General features: G+C 45.3%; 1 protein-coding gene across 1 annotated transcript in view; it reads right to left on the bottom strand.

The window, feature by feature from the left end:
- The window catches only part of LOC111552757 (aromatase), a 132,302-nt gene that overhangs the window by 104,167 nt on the left and 11,927 nt on the right, over positions 1-16,208 (bottom strand). Inside the window, exon 2 of the mRNA XM_023227169.2 lies at positions 12,868-12,976. The gene's annotated coding sequence lies outside the window, so the exon portion shown is untranslated. The remainder of the gene's footprint in view (positions 1-12,867; positions 12,977-16,208) is intronic.

Below are 16,208 nucleotides of genomic sequence, written 5' to 3'. Positions count from 1 at the left end.
AATTTACTAGATGAGATGAGCCCAATAGCAGAATGCAAATGACAGAGGTAGTGTCAGTAGACTAGAAGGTAAATCAACAGAAATGATCCAATCTGAAAGATAGAAAAGTGTTTGGAAAATAATGAATAAAGCTTCAGGGATCTGTGGGACAATACCAAATGGTCTAATGTTCATGTCACTGGAATCCTTAAAGGCAAGGAGAAAGAGACTGTTACAGAAAAAAAATTTGAAAAAACAATGGCTGAAAACTTCCCAGATTTGATGACTGACATAAATTTAAGATTCAAGCAGCTCCTTAAACCTTTAACAGGATAAAAGTAAACAGAACTGAACATCCCACAACTCCCTACCTTCCTACTCGCCAATGCCCTCCTCCTCACTTACCTGGACTCTGAAAGCATCTGAGCTTTTGACCCTGAGGTAAGGGAAGGGGCACATGAATTAGGAGTCAGACCTCTGGGGATTTTAACCCTGGCTCACTGACATGTGTGAGAGCTGGAGAAAACCAGTCCTTTTGCCTGGGTCTCAGTTCCTCACCTGAAAAAAAATCTCAGGGTTGAACTAGACAGTCTTCTAAGTCCCTTCAGCTCTAAAATACCACCCTTTATCAACTCCTATGTGAACTTTTTCTGTTCAAAAATGATATCATATGTCAAACCCTGATGCTATGAAACAAAAAACTACTTTTCTGCCAAGAGTCTTTCAATCCTTATAATGGTGCAAGTGACTGAAATGAAGATGGCTACAAAACAGAACCAAAAATGGAGTTTCATAGCAACCGGAATGGAAGTCAGCTTTCCCAGCAGCTTCCGGCGGAGCCCTGCAAGCACCGTGGGAAGCCTGGAATGCATTGGAAAGGACAGGAAGCTCTGTAGAAAACTTTTCATTTTCAATAAATGCATTTCCAATTTCATCATGTTTTCCAGATGCTAAGACACAGAATATAATGCCCCTATTGCCTTGGACTCTGAGTTTGGCACCCAGTCTGTCAGACTATGTTAACTCACCCACATGTGTAAACACGTTAACAAGCACCGTTTGCATAACATTTTACAGTTTACAGAGCAGCTCCCATGCATTACATCATTTCATCCTCCCAGCCTCTGAGGTTGCAATCATCTGTTTCCTCAGAAGAAATAGTCTGAGAGAAGTGGACATTTTCCTCCAGACCATCCAGCCCTAGCTTGTCTGGCTTCCAAATTTGTCCTCTTTCCCATCACCAAGAACCAGAGTCCTGGGTAATGCCCGAGCCACGCTGTGAGCCCCAGTCATTGGGCCAGGGGCCGATTGTCCCACATTTGCAGAACAGGCTGGAGAAGATTCAGATCTTCTCAGCTCATTTCTCCAGACAGAAGTACGGTGCTGAGAGCTGGCTCCAAGACTCTTCTGTCCCGCTTCCATTCCCTCCTTTGCCCTGAGGCAGATGGCTTGGCTTGGAGAGGCTCTCTGGTGTTAGACACAGCAAGTTTTTCATTCCCACACCCCACATACGATGGCTCTTTTGAAAATATCTTTCCTCCCCTCCCTCCAGTTGCTTGTGAGGGTGCAGGGCTTTAACTCAACCAGACTTGGGGATGGATGGGACTCCTTCAGGTTTCACCATTGATTGGCCTTGAAGAGCTTTGCGGCTTGGCCCCCACTTGCTCTCCTCTCTGCCAAGGCGTTGCGGTTCCCTCCCACTCTTGCACCTTCATGTGGCCCCCACTCTGCCCTGGTGTGCTGGAGGTCATTCTCCCCTCCCTTCATGAGCCATTTTCAGCTCATTTTTTGGCATATTGTCTCTTCATTTTCAAGAAAAAATACAAAGTAGTCTCTGTGAGTGTGATGATTCTGAGTCATTGCATGCTGTCATCATTCCAGAACAAAAAGATGTCAAAAGGTGGGTGGGTTCATTTCATCCGCAAGGGAATAGGCCTTCTCTTCTTTGTTTTATTCTCTTCTTTGTTTTACCCTTGATGACTCATTTAACCTGAATCAAAGCTGAGTAGTCTTGGCCTTCAAATAGGAGGCTGGGGTTGGGGGGAGCAGAGTGGAGGCACCACCTACACTGGGGCCATAGGCCTGAACCTTAGGAGCCATGTTCTTATGGCATGGAGCCTACAGAAGGGGCTGAGAAAATAGAGAGGTAGCATGCGGAGTCCTTGCTCATGTCTGGACCTCAGTTTTCCCGTCTATAAAAAACTCAAGGCCAGGCACAGTGGCTCACGCCTGTAATCCCAGCACTTTGGGAGGCTGAGGCAGGGTGATTACTTGAGGTCAGCCTGGCCAACATGGTGAAATCCCGTCTCTACTAAAAATACAAAAATTAGCTGGGCATGGTGGTGGGCACCTATAATCCCAGTTACTCAGGAGACTGAGGCAGGAGAATCACTTGAACCCAGGAGGCAGAGGCTGCAGTGAGCCGAGATCATACCACTGCACTCCAGCCTGGGCGACACAGTGAGACTCTATCTCAAAACAGACAAATGAAAAACTTCAAAAGGATCACACAAGAGCAGGTTGGGAAAGGGCTGGGCTGTGTTGTCTCAGTATAAATATTTCCCTGACTCACTGTGCTTTCCTACCTAGGAATTGGAACTTTGATTCAAGAAAGGAGGTTCAACCCTCACCTGGCTTAGGAATCTGGAGAGATGGAGAGAACAGGCTTTGCTGTCAGACAGACTTGGGTTTGGGTACTCCCTCTGCTCCTTCCTGGCTCTGTGACCCTAGAATACCCAACTTCTCTGAGTCTCGGTTTTGAGAGGGTGAATAATTATTCTAGAGTCACACAGCCAGGAAGGAGCAGAGGGAGTACCAAACCCATGTCTTCCACGGCCTGGGATTCACGTAGTCTCCCTGATGGGTTTGCAGGCCTCACTCACCAGTGTGGCCAGTGAGGCAGGACTCTGCCGGAGCCTAGAAGTAGTGAAGCAACACCCTGGGACGGCAGCTCTTAATATGGGGACTGTACCACAGCAGGAGGCCTATGAGAATGAAAGTATTGATTTTGGGAAAGAGGGACTTTTTGTCTTTGTTGTGGTGGAAGCCAGATTCTATGAGGGTCTCAGGCAGGCTGGGCTGTTTAGTGATCCACTGACCCCTTAAGGTTCCTACACAGGTGGCCTGGGGTCCATGAAGAGCTCTGTGCCATTCTGGGAGAGTGATGAAATTCATCTCTGTAATCCCTCCTTTCAATAAGAGTTTTAGTAGCACCCCCTGGAGAATCAGCTCTTTGGGAGTCTCCCAAGAAAACCATGACCAAATCATGCTAAACAAATCACACACTGTTCTGCCTTAGAACTCTAACTTGCATCATTGTTTAGCCTGGAATGTCCCCTCTACCCACCAAAATCCTACCCATATCTGAGACCCAGCTCCAATTCTAACTCTTCTAGAAAGTCCTTCAAAACCTCTGTAGCCCACAGCGATTTTTCCCTTGCTCAAAATACATGGTCATGCCACATTTTCTTCCTGGAGAAAGGCTATTGTTTTTGTTTGTTACCCTCTGTCTTTGTTTCTTCATAAATGTTGGCTTCCTCCATTTTCCTCATTTCCTACTTCCAACCCAGTCACCAAACCTGTTGGTTGTAGCTCTTAAAGTAGTCTCAAATTCCTCAACCTCTCTGCACCTCTCTGGGCTGTTTCCTGGTTCAAGCCATCATCCCAGCAACAGCTCCTAATTGACCTCTGAATCCGGTCCTGCTTGCTTTCATCTACTCTATATCCTGAGGCCAGAGGACTCTAACATACAAATCTGCTGCTTCAAGTCCTTTATCTCACTGGCCTTGAGATAACACAGAAACTCTCCAACAGGCTTTCAAAGTCCTTCACTTATGGGCCCCTGCCTACCTTTCTGGTGTTTCTCAACATTCTCCACCTTTACCACCACCATCACCCAGGCCTGCCGCAGTCTGGTCAGAAGGTTATTCGTGCTCCTGCACATTCTCTCCATGGGGAATACGCTTCCTTCGCACCTGCCACACCCCTCTCGGTGCATGCTTAGCTTACACATACTCAGTCTTCAGGTCTCCACTGTAATGATATCTCACCCACTTGGACTTGCCACCCCACCCCAGTCTACACCCAAAGTAATCACTGCAATCTTCCTTCTATTTTGTAATTGCATCACTGCAATCTTCATTCCATCACTGCAATCTTCCCATCGCTGCAATCTTCATTCCATTTTGTAGCTGCCTGTTTACTTGCCTCTGTCCCTCACTAGACTACAAGCAATTTTAGAGCAAGAACCATATCTGCACAGTTTACTGTTGTATATCCAGTTACATGGTATTGCTCTAAACCCAGTGCCAAGCTCAGTGTCTGCTGCTAGTAGAGGCTCAAGAAATAATTCTTGAATAAATGGATGAAAAGTAGAATGAACCTACACATCCAGGCCCTCAAGGGCAGTGACCATTCCTCATGCTTCCCTGGATCTCCCTTCAGTGCCTAATTCAGGGCCCTGCAGATTCTGGGTATCAAGGAAAGGAAGTGATTGTTTGCTCTTAGCAAAAAAGCCTTGTTATTTTAATAGCATGCTCCTCTATTTCTTCATGTTTCCCTCTCTTCAGATGGAAAGTTTTTGAACTACGTACTGGCAGGAATATGCCTGACAACACGGTGACATGGATCTGCCTCCAGGGGTGCTGGCAGAGCAGGGCCCTCATGCAGGGTTAGGAGATGCATGGAATTCAAGGCCTCCGAGCGACAGTTAGCAGAACCCGAATGGTATGCTCATCGAGGAAACAGCCCTGATGGAGTCCAGGAACTCAAGTTCCAGTTCTGGTTCCTTTGCCATTCTGCTGTGCCATCATGGGCACATCACTTAGCCTCACTGGAGTTCAGTTTCCTCAGTAGCAAAATGTGGTAAGGCAAGGGGAAGGACCAATAATTTATCTTCACTTACAACTCTGAGTTATTATTCTACAAAAAAAATTTGTTGGCTGGGCACGGTGGCTCATGTCTGTAATCCCAGCACTTTGGGAGTCTAAGGAGAATTGCTTGAGCCAAGCGTTCAAGACCAGCCTGGGCAACATAGCGAGACCCTGCCTCTACAAAAAATAAAAAAGAAAAAATATGTCACCATATTTCCACTAGAGGTGAAGAAAAATTGGGCTGTTTTCAGCCTAAAAGTCAGGACAATTAACTTACCTAAAATGAGTGAAGTGTTTTGTAATAATAATCTCATGTATTAGATAAGACTTTAAACTTCTTAGTGAGTTTTTATATTTTTGATTCTTTCAGTAACTGGCAGAGGCAACCGTATGGGTTGCCAATATCTGTTCTCCCAGCCTCCCCTATCAATTTTATTAGAAATGGCAATATGGCCAGGCATGGTGGCTCACCCCTGTAATCCCAACTCTTTGGAAGGCCAAAGTGGGTGCATTGCTTGAGCCCAGGAGTTGGAGAGTAGCCTGGGCAACATAGGGAGACCACTGTCTCAAAGAAAAAGAAAAAGAAAGAAAGAAAGAAGGAAGGAAGGGCAATATGTGTAATTAAAAACTATATTCCCCAGCCTCTCTTGCAGCTAGATATGACCATGTGACTAAATTGTAGCCGAAGAGTTATAAGCAGAAGTGTCATGTGCAGCATTTAGGAAGCCTCCCTCAAGGAAGAGAATACATGCTTTGCCCTCTTCATCCTCTGCTGGCTGAATGAGAATAAGATGTCTGAAACCCAGGCAGCCATATGGGACTATGGGGTAAGGTGCCAAGAGTGCTGGTGTGGCAAGACAGCGGGAGCATGGGTCCCCAACACAAGGAGCTACCTTCCCAGTCCTGGGATATCCTCCTTTTAGGATCTTTTGGCATAAGAGAAAAATCACTTTTTCTTTTTTTTCTTTTTTTTCTTTTTTTTTTCTTTTTTGAGACATAGTCTCACTCTGTTGCCCAGACTGGAGTGCAGTGGCGCGATCTCAGCTCACTGCAAGCTCTGCCTCCTGGGTTCATGACATTCTCCTGCCTCAGCCTCCCAAGTAACTGGTTCTACAGGTGCCCGCCACCACGCCCAGCTAATTTTTTTTTTTTTTTTTTTGTATTTTTAGTAGAGATGGGGCGTCACCATGTTAGCCAGGATGGTCTCGATCTCCTGATCTCATGATCCGCCTGCCTCAGCCTCCCAAAGTGCTGGGATTACAGGCATGAGCCACCACACCTGGCAAGAGAAAAATCACTTCTAACTTACTAATAACTATTGTGTTTGTTTTCTTGTCTCAAACCTAATCCTAACTGAGAAAACAATGATCTGCTTTAAGCAAGCCCCTGTGCTAGATGCTGCAGGGGATGCAAATGTATATGGGCTTTAGATACACAGAGACTTGGGTAAGAGCATTCACCCCTACACAGAATGCAAGAACATTCTGTCTAGGGGTGAAAGAAGTGCCCAGAAGAGTTTGATATGGCAGAACCATGTGGGCATGAAGAGGACTCATGGGAGATGTGGTGAGGGAATATGATGGAAGGTTCTTGAATGCCAGGCTAATGAGGCTGGAGTTCATCCTGTGACAGAGCAGATAATCTTGTTCCAATGTACAAATGAAGAAGCCCAGACCTCAATAGGTTGAAGGACTTGTGCAAGGTCACCCAGCCAGGGAGTGGCAGAGCCCATCTCAATTCTCCTGACCCTTGGTCCAGTGCTATCCTTCAATTTTGTACTCTTTGAGAGAATCTGGGGCAGACAGAGTAGGAATAAAGGTGTCACACTTTGACACAGCCAGAGAACAGGACTATATCTCCCCACCCCCATCACACCCCAACAGGTTCAAGAGGGGGTTTAGGGGGTTGCTACAAGTCTAGGATCTGGACCTATCCTTAACTCAGAGCCCACTCCATGGGCCTCCTGTGTAGCTCCCCTCATGAGGCTATCACAGCTGTGGTGCTATCTCACTATGGAATAAGTATCAATGTGTCTAGCACATTGTGCTGGGTGCTTTATATATGTAGTCTAATTTACTGCCCTCAGCAGTCTAAAAAAATTAAAAATATATTTATTTTCCAGGTGAAGATGCAGAAACTGAGGATCTAAGAAATGAAGCCACCTACTCAAAGCCACTCAGTTGATAGCAAAGTGGAGATGCAAAGCCATGTTTGTTCAACTCCAAAGACAAGTTCCATCAACCACATTCTAACATCTTCCTGATCCCTGCCAAAGCATAGAACAGTCTCCTGTCCCTACTCAGACTCCAAGAACTTACCTGATTTGATGGGCTGACCAGTGCCAGGGACCTCCTGTCAGGTTCCAGCTGGTCACGTTCTACCTGGAGCCAGGAGCCAGTTTCCCCTCCAGCAATCACATCACTCATGCCCCGCCCATGACCCCACATGGGTCAGGGATCTCCCGGAGAGGGGGCAGGCCCCCACCTTCTGTGACCTCAATCTTCCTGGGACTCTTAGTCTTGGTTGGTCATGGGACAGGGGTATCAGAGTTTTCCCAATCTAGTTTCTAGAGTTCACAGATTCCAGAGAGCTGTTTCCTGGGATCAAGGACACTTTGCTTTTTGTGTCCTGACTGTGGCTGTCATGGTTAGAATGCATTAATTATGAATCGTGCTGACATTCTTTCAGGAAATAACTGGTCGTTAGAACAGAATCTTCTCTCATTACCAGCATTTGGAAAGTTGAGTTTCATTTTGTCAGTCATTCAATGTGCATCTTTCCAATAATGTGGTATGTCCAGCGTTCCAGCATGAACCACATATTTCCCCAAGCTGACCATACAGTTTTCTTCTGGAACTTTCACAGGAAACACCCTGAGATGTAGCCTGCAGAGCTGAAGGCGACAGATGAACCTCAGCCCCTCTGCATTCATTGCACAACTATGAGGGGACAAGTACTTTGCCCTCAGTTGTCATCAGCCCACATGATTCCTGTCTGGCACAGCCTCCCTTCCCATTGGCCAAACTCTCACCATTCCTTTTCAGTCTCCGCCTAAGTGTCTCACCCCTACACCCTTTCCCTTAATCAGGCTGAAGTTGGAATGTGTTCACCCAATTTTATTACAACTAAATATATTCAGCTTGGCCTAAGCTTTAGCAGATTTTAATAGTTATTAATGGAATATTCATCTATTTTCCATCCATCTATAATCAACATTCCCATTCTCAAATGCACTGAAATATCTGAAGATCAGACACTTTAAGTAATTTAAATTTACGACAAAGTTTTCTGAAGCTATAAGCAGATCCTATGAGATACAGATGCACTGTAGCATGATGAAATTCTTACAAACACTTTCATGCACTGTAGCATGATGAAAATATCTGACCAGAGCCTGTCACTGTACCTTGTAGACATTCTTACAAATAGCTGTTATCTAATCCTCATAACCCATCACCTGTCACCCATAGGTGACAGTTAAACCATTGGATCCACATGATTACTGAAGGCTTGCTTCTTCATTGGCTGCAGGAATCTCATGAAAATCATGTCTTCATATATAGCAAAACTTTGGGCTTATGCATCCTTCTAGGAAGAATAAGCAGTTAATGGGCATGACAGGCCTTTGAACCCTATGTAACCCCACATGTGTGCAAGCTGCTCTTTTAAGTGGACAACAAAAGACAGTGGCAGAAGTCAGGTTGGGCTCCAGACCCAGCTCTACCTTAATAGTCAGGTGATCTCTATCAGGTCATTTGTATTCTCTGAACCTCAGGTTTCTTGTCTGTCAATGGAAATTATAATAATGCCTGCCCTACTATGAAGTTCAGATGAGCTCATGGATGTGAACACCTTTTGTGGGTTACAGAGCAACACTCGAATGCCAGCCATCCTTTGTTAACGTATATTAACTCTTAGTTCCTACAACACTAGGAGGTAGATATCATCCCCTCCTTTCACAGATGTGGAGACTCCAATGAGTAGACCCTTGAGGAGCTGATCTTCCAACTCAGATCTCCCCATCCAATGCTTTTCCCCTCTGTGCCCAGGCACCATCCTCGGCTCCCATCCCTGCTCACAGCTGCATCATGTGCATACTGTGAGCATCATATCATACAGTCTTACCTTAAATCTGGGGTCCAATCAGTTGTCAAGAGCCACACACTGGGAAGAGGGAGATCAAGGAAAACCAGCCAAGTTCCTCCCAATATAAGGATGTTTGCCAAATTCCAGGGAGCTCCTGCTACCCCCAGGCCTGGGTGAAGTAAGCACTGGATAGAACAGACAGGATACAATGGCATTGCCCTGAGAAGGCTTTTCATCTGGCTGAGGCAAAGACTCAGAGACACAGGTAAGCAACAGTCAAGCACAAAACAGCACATGGGGCTGGGCGCAGTGGCTCACACCTGTAATCACACCAGCACTTTGGGAGGCCAAGGCGGGCGAATCACGAGGTCAAGAGATCAAGACTATCCTGGCTAACACAGTGAAACCCTGTCTCTACTAAAAATACAAAAAATTAGCCAGGCGTAGTGGTGGGTGCCTGTAGTCCCAGCTGCTCAGGAGACTGAGGCAGTAGAATGGCGTGAAACTGGGAGGCAGAGATTGCAGTGAGCCGAGATCATGCCATTGCACTCCAGCCTGGGTGACAGAGTGAGACTCTGTCTCAAAAAAAAAAAACACAAAAAACAAAAAACAGCACATGGTTAGGTGCCAGGTGACTGGGGAGGCCAGAGGGACATTCCAGGTGCTCCATGTAAAGACACTGGCAATTTCTGAAGCTCCTTGTGGCCCCAAGAGGCCCAAAAGCTGCCTCAATCTGGGAAGATACCAAATCTGCATCATCTCTCCTCTTTCCTTAACCCTGCTTCTCAGGTCCTCCTCTCAGCCCTGTTCCTCCTGTCCCCAAAACTTTGCCTTATTATCTTCCCCTCTAACCCAGTGCTGTCCAATGGAGATAGAATGTGAGCCATGTAAGTAATCTTAAATTGTGTAACACACAGATTAAAAAGAGAAACAGGTGAAATTAATCTTAATAATATATTTCATTCAACCCAGTATATTCTAAATGAAATTATTTCATCATGTAATCAATATTTTAAAAATGATTGAGAATTGTACATTCTTCACATCAAGCCTTCAAAACCTAGTGTGTGTCTTATCCTTAGAGCACATCTCAATTCAGACCAGCCACACTCCAGTGCTCGAGAGCCACCTGTGGCTCATGGCCTGTACAGTGCAGCTGGAACCCAATGGGTGGGTTCTCTCCTCCCTGTGCCTTCAACCCATTCCTGTCTCCCTACTCCAGCCAGCTTACTCCAGGGCCTTGCTGTCTCTTGCCCACATCCAAGCTATAGCCTTTGAACTAGACCTGTTCTTCCCAACCACCCTGCACACTGCTGGCCAAGCCCCCCATAGAAGTCATCTGTGACCCACCAGTGCCTCTCCATTGCACATGGAATTCAGGCTCTTCACAATCATCACTGATGGACCCTGTGAGCACCTTTCCCCATCCACCCACCATGCCCCTAGACCCCCCATGACTGCCTACTGTTGGCGGGGGGAGCTCACCACACTTTCCTTCCCAGCCTCTGCTCACCCTTCTCCCTCTGCCACAATCCAATTTCCCTCATGATGCGCTGCCCAGTTGCCACCTTCTCCAGGAGCTCCTTCCCCATCTTTCGATTTGAAATCACTTGTGCCATCCTTAGCGTCCTCAAACCAGTTTATCCACCCCCTTTGGCTCCAATTTTGTCTACATATCTAGGGGTAGATTATCTCTGGGTTCTTTAAGAAAAGACCTTCTAACTTGATCATATCTCTCTCTGTCTTGTCGGTGATTTTTAAGGTCCCACTTGTGTCCGTCATTGGTCTACAGGCTCCATGAAGTCAGGTATCAAACATTTCCATTGCTGTATTCTCCAGGCCTAATCTGGATCCTCCCAGGGTGACTCTTCAGTGAACGTGTACTGAACTGAACAGACGTTCACAGAGCAGATGGACAGCACTAGGGACTCATCCTCTGGCCCCAGAGGCCCATGAAAGAATATCCAGGCAGGCTGCACTATGCTGGGAAGGGGGAAGGCCTGGACTCTCATCGACAGGGAGGGCCCCCAAAAGGAAGAGAAACCCATCAACATCCTGTGAACTAAATGGAGAGAAATGCTGTTTAGGAAAAAAAACATGATAAATAAAATTTCTGACAGCAGCTGCTAAGCCAGGGAGCACCACACTCATCCCCTTCTGCAAGAGAAGATGGAGCTACAGCTCCTGTCCCACATCTGCATCTGGTGTGGCCTTCTCGCCATGGGCCAGGGGTCAGACCTGGTTCCACAGGCAAAGGGGCTGTTTAGGCTGGGCTTGAAATAGGCTGAGTGGAAACCTGCACGCCCCTTCCTGCCTCCCTGTACATGGAAAGGAGCTTTCAGTGAGTATGGAGATCTCTGCCTTTGTCAGAGGAAAGCGTCCTCCTCACAAGGCAGGGCAGGTGTCTGTGCCCAAGAGCTGAGCAGAGAACAAGCAGCTAGTGGAGGCTTTCGCCTAAACAGTGCAACCCTTACCTGATTCGGAAGTGCAAGTGACAATTAATAGCGAGTCACTTTATATAAATGCCTCTCTCTTTTTGTATGCTATATTTAGAGAAACAAACTGCTTTGGCATTTAGAGATAAATTTTATGTAAGAGTTTGTTGTTGATGCTGCTGTTGTTACTGTTCATCATCCACATAATAAAAGCAAACTAGAAATACTCAAATACCGGTACCACCTCCAAATATATAAAATATATCCTAGGCCCCTTTCAGTCATCACATTCTTAATTTTTAGGAAAAGCCCTTGTCATAATCTGATGCTTGACAAAATGCTCTCTATCCTTGCATCACCCCAATCCCCGCTTCCCCATTACGATTTTGCAAGTGCATTTGACTGTAACAACCTTGGGGGACACTAACTCACTGGTGGCGTTGAGCCAGCCCCTACTGTGCTGGGTCTCACCAGCTGGATTCAGCACCTCTCAGTTTCTCTCCCACTGTGGAGACTTTTTCAGCTCCATGAGTCCATAACCAGTGATCCCATTAGGAAACAATGCAGTTTCTAGAATTTTATGTCTGTAGGGAACACATCCACTTCTGGCTGAACTGTCCCTAAAATGCTGCTAACATAGAGCTTCCAAACTTTCAAGCCTCAATAATGGCTCCAAGGAATTCAGTGTTTTCTTCTGCACCAAATGAATGCTGGAGCCAGAGGAAGGGCCCTGGACAGGGCTTAGTTGGTTTGGTTTGAAGAAGGAACTTGACCTACTGCCTTCTTCCTGTTTTCCCTTGCAATGGCCTCCAGGGCCGCTGTCTCTGGGCCTCTTCCCAAACCCCTACTACCATGTTATCACACCCTGAGAGTCCAGGCCCTTGGGTGGCCCACAATTGCTCGCCATGCCTGGCCTTTCTCCAGCTCTCTCTCTCCTTGCCTGCTGAGAAGCTCCTCCTTATAGGAAGCTGCTCTCAGGTACGGAGTAGCCACACTCAGGCATAATACTTCCTGAAGAATTTAAGTGCAGATGTCCTATAGAAGGAAAAAGTCAATTAAGCTTCCAAAGAAATTAAAGTTAAGTAGTAAACTTGTGGGATCAATGATAAACGGAGATGGAAATGTTTTATGGCATGAAAACCTTCCAGCACAAAATTTTTGGATTTGGGTGTGTCTCTACTTTTTTTATTTCAACCATGTGGTCTTATAAAATTTATTTAACCACTGTAAAATTCAACGTCTATGCCTATAAAATGGCTATGGAGCCACTGATCTACCCCCACGAAATAACGTGAAAGTGCTTGCAAACTGTAAAGCTCAGCACAGACCTTAATGTCCATGCCCCACCCCCAGTACCCTGTCTCCTCCTCTGCCAGGGTGTCATCTTCATCTCAGCCCTGACACTCAGAGCCCTGGAGAGAAGAGGGAGGGATGTACACCGGCGCTTTCCCTTCCAACCTTCCCACACTGCATCCCGTCCCCACCTCCCAACTCACCACAGGGATTTCCAAATGTTGCTTTGTGTGTGTGGATTTTTCCCCCCAAGAACACTCCAAATTTCTGGAATCCACAGGCTGAATTTCACCACAGGGTTTCTGACACCGCCTATGAAAGGACAACAGGACTCTGTGCCAGGGCGGAAGGGAGGAGGGTCTGTGTGGAGCTTTTCTACGTCACGGCTAAAATCAGGGGACCTGGGGATCTTGCTTCTTTTTTTTTCCCCTATCCAAACACGTGTCCCTTCTGACAATATTCACAGAATCTCTCAGCTCCCCCCACCCAAAGACTGGGCAGTGTGACGACAGGCTTGGTCCAATTTTACAATCAAGCAGCACTTGGAATGGGACTATTCCCACACTTGAAGGCCAGTCAGAAGACTCCCAGCCAGCCCCAAAAAGAGTGGGCACGCTTATTTATGTAAAGGTAGACATTTCTGGTCATTGCCAAAGATGAATATTTTATAAAGTCATAACTTCTTGGGAATTATTCTAGTTATTTCTAGTTACCATTAGCCTCATATAATAACAATTTGTTCCCAAATAAGTTTAGGAATTTTTCCAAAGATGCTAACATAGAAATCAGAGTGAATAAAACAAAGCCAATTTATAGGCTACTAGAACATTGTAAAGAGAGGGGCCATCACATTGACTGAGCCCCAGTCTGATGAATTAAGTAATGCACCCTGTGTGACAATGTAACAGACCAATGAGGGGTAGGTTAGAACCCAGTTCTTCTAATCCAGGCCAGCTCCTGGCTGGCTGAAAATGAAATGGCAATAAAATAATATAAACTAAAACATAATTATGAGCCAAAAATAAAAGGCAACTTTAAAACTGGTTAAAAATGAAATGTCTATTTAAGTCCAACTAACAAACAAACACATATAAATTAAAATTAAGTGAGAAAGAGCAATGGAAGATGCAAATTTCAGACAGGTAGAGTAAATGTTAACGGGAAACCCTTTAAGCTGTCCACTGATCTGGAATTTTTAGAGTTCTAGGGACCTTAGGGGTTATAATTCTGAGGTGGAAGTGATTTTATGTTGGGAAAACAAAAGTCAGAGGCAAAACAATAACAAAATTCTGGGGTTTGTTACAAATTAAAGTCAGAAGTAGATTTGTAACCTCATTTTTGGTGAAAATGACAAAACAGGATAAATAAAGAAAACACTTCCTTTTCCCTCCTCACAAAGGGAACAAAACACCAGTTACAAGAAAAACAAAATAATGAAGAGAATTCCTGAACCAGACAAAATTTACAAGTTTAGGGCACACAGTTATGTGCCTGCAGTCCCAGCTGCTTGGGAGGCCAAAGGATTGCTTGAGCCCTGGAGGCTGAGGCCAGCTTGGACAACAAGCAAGAGACCCTATCTCAAAAAACATTGCCTGTTTGCCTAGGGTCAGTGTCCAAGCCAAGTTGCTACAGGGTGAAGCCCTTATAGTGGATCTGAACAGCAAGCTGAAGACAGATGTCCTGTGGGTGTTCTTTGCTGGCAGGGTGTAGGGGTGGTGAGGACTGAGAAGTCTGGGAAGAAAGAGCCTATTGTAAGGACTTGCAGTCCATAGATATTCGCCTCCCCTGACATCCACTTTCTCTGTTCTAGCCTCTTGGGCTAGCAGAGTACAACACTAACCACGGGGATTGAGCCTCATACTTATCCAACAAGTACAGATGCTCCTCAACTTACCATAGTGCTCATCCCTATATGTCCATTGTATGTTGGAAATATTGTAAATTGAAAGTGCAAGCTGGGAGCCATGGCTCACGCCTGTAATCTCAGCACTTTGGGAGGCTGAGGCAGGTGGATCACGAGGTCAGGAGATCAAGACCATCTTGGCCAACATGGTGAAACCCCATCTTTACTAAAAATACAAAAATTAGCCAGGCGTGGTGGCGCATGCCTGTAATCCCAGCTACTTGGGAGCCTGAGGCAGGAGAATAGCTTGAACCCAGGAGTCAGAGGTTGCAGTGAGTCGAGACGCACCACTGCACTCCAGCCTAGTGACAGAGCGAGACTCCCTCTCAAAAAAAAGGGGGGGGGGGTTGCATTGAGTCCACCTAACATACCAAACAACATAGCTTAGCCCAGCCTACCTTAAATGTGCTCAGAACACTTACATTAGTGCACCATTAGGCAAAATCATTTAACACAAAGCCCATTTTATAATAAAGTGTTGAATAGCTCATGTAATTTATTGAATATTGTACTGAAAGTGAGAAACAGAATGGTTGTATGGGTACTCGAAGTACACTTTCTACTGAAAGTGAACTTCACACCATTATAAATTGAAAAATCACAAGTTGAATCACTGTAAGTCAGAGGTGTCTATAATTAAGATAACTCCTGAGTCCTCCCCAGATGTTCCCAGTTTGATTAGGGTAGGTGTCCAAACCAGATTGCCACAGAGTAAAGATTTGTCTTACTGAGCACTGTCAACTCAATGCATAGTTTACCCCTGGACCTCCCACAGCCCAGCTTCCAAGTGGCCAGAGGCGAAGCTCTTCTAGAAAAAGAAAGGAAGAGAATTGCACGGGCAGCATCAGATGTCCAGAACTCCTGAACAATGAAAATGAGACTAGAACAAAACTCATAGTAACCCAACATAGACCTTACAGTTAAAGAATTCTTGCTGTAGAATTTTCAACTACGATAAAGTTGAGAATGTGGCTCAACTGTAAGCATTATACTAGTAAATCCCAGGGATCTAGACTTTCAATTTTCTCTATCAGATTTGTCCAAAATCATGCTAAATACCTAAAGAAAGGAACAATGTATATATGACACAGTGGTGTCCTTGAAAATAAAAAATGACAAATTATGGAATAGAATGCAGTTGTATAACAGAAAATGTTCTTTTTCAAATTCATTGGCCAGAAACATAGAATTTTTAACCTGGAAGACATTAATATGAGACCCAGGTTTAGGATAGTGATACCGTCTAACAAAAAGCAACACAGGGCTTTGGAAGGGGCCAGGGCAATGAGAGGCCTGAAAGTACAAGTATTTTTAACTTCATGTTGTATCTACTATAAACACATCGCTGTGTAATTCCTCTGAATCGTTGTTTACTGCATTTCATTGAACCATAGGTTTAAACCTGGAAATATGAAGTAGCTTGCCCATGGCCATACATCTAGTTGTGGGGAAAGTCTGGGATCAAGCTCAGTCTTTTGCATCCAAACCCAGAACTGTTTTCCCTACTCCCACTACATCTCCAATGACTCTGCATACACCAGTAATGATCCAAAAGCAGCCCGTATTTTTTGGTTTCGGGTAGTCAAGAAAAGGTCTTAATCGTCTAGCATCTTGAAAGAATAAACACGAGTAACATTTAGA

This window comes from Piliocolobus tephrosceles, chromosome 6 (genome assembly GCF_002776525.5).
Source record: "Piliocolobus tephrosceles isolate RC106 chromosome 6, ASM277652v3, whole genome shotgun sequence".
In the NCBI taxonomy this organism is placed as follows: Eukaryota; Metazoa; Chordata; class Mammalia; order Primates; family Cercopithecidae; genus Piliocolobus; species Piliocolobus tephrosceles.
Note: the sequence above shows the minus strand (reverse complement) of the source record. Positions and strands in the feature narration are given on the sequence as shown.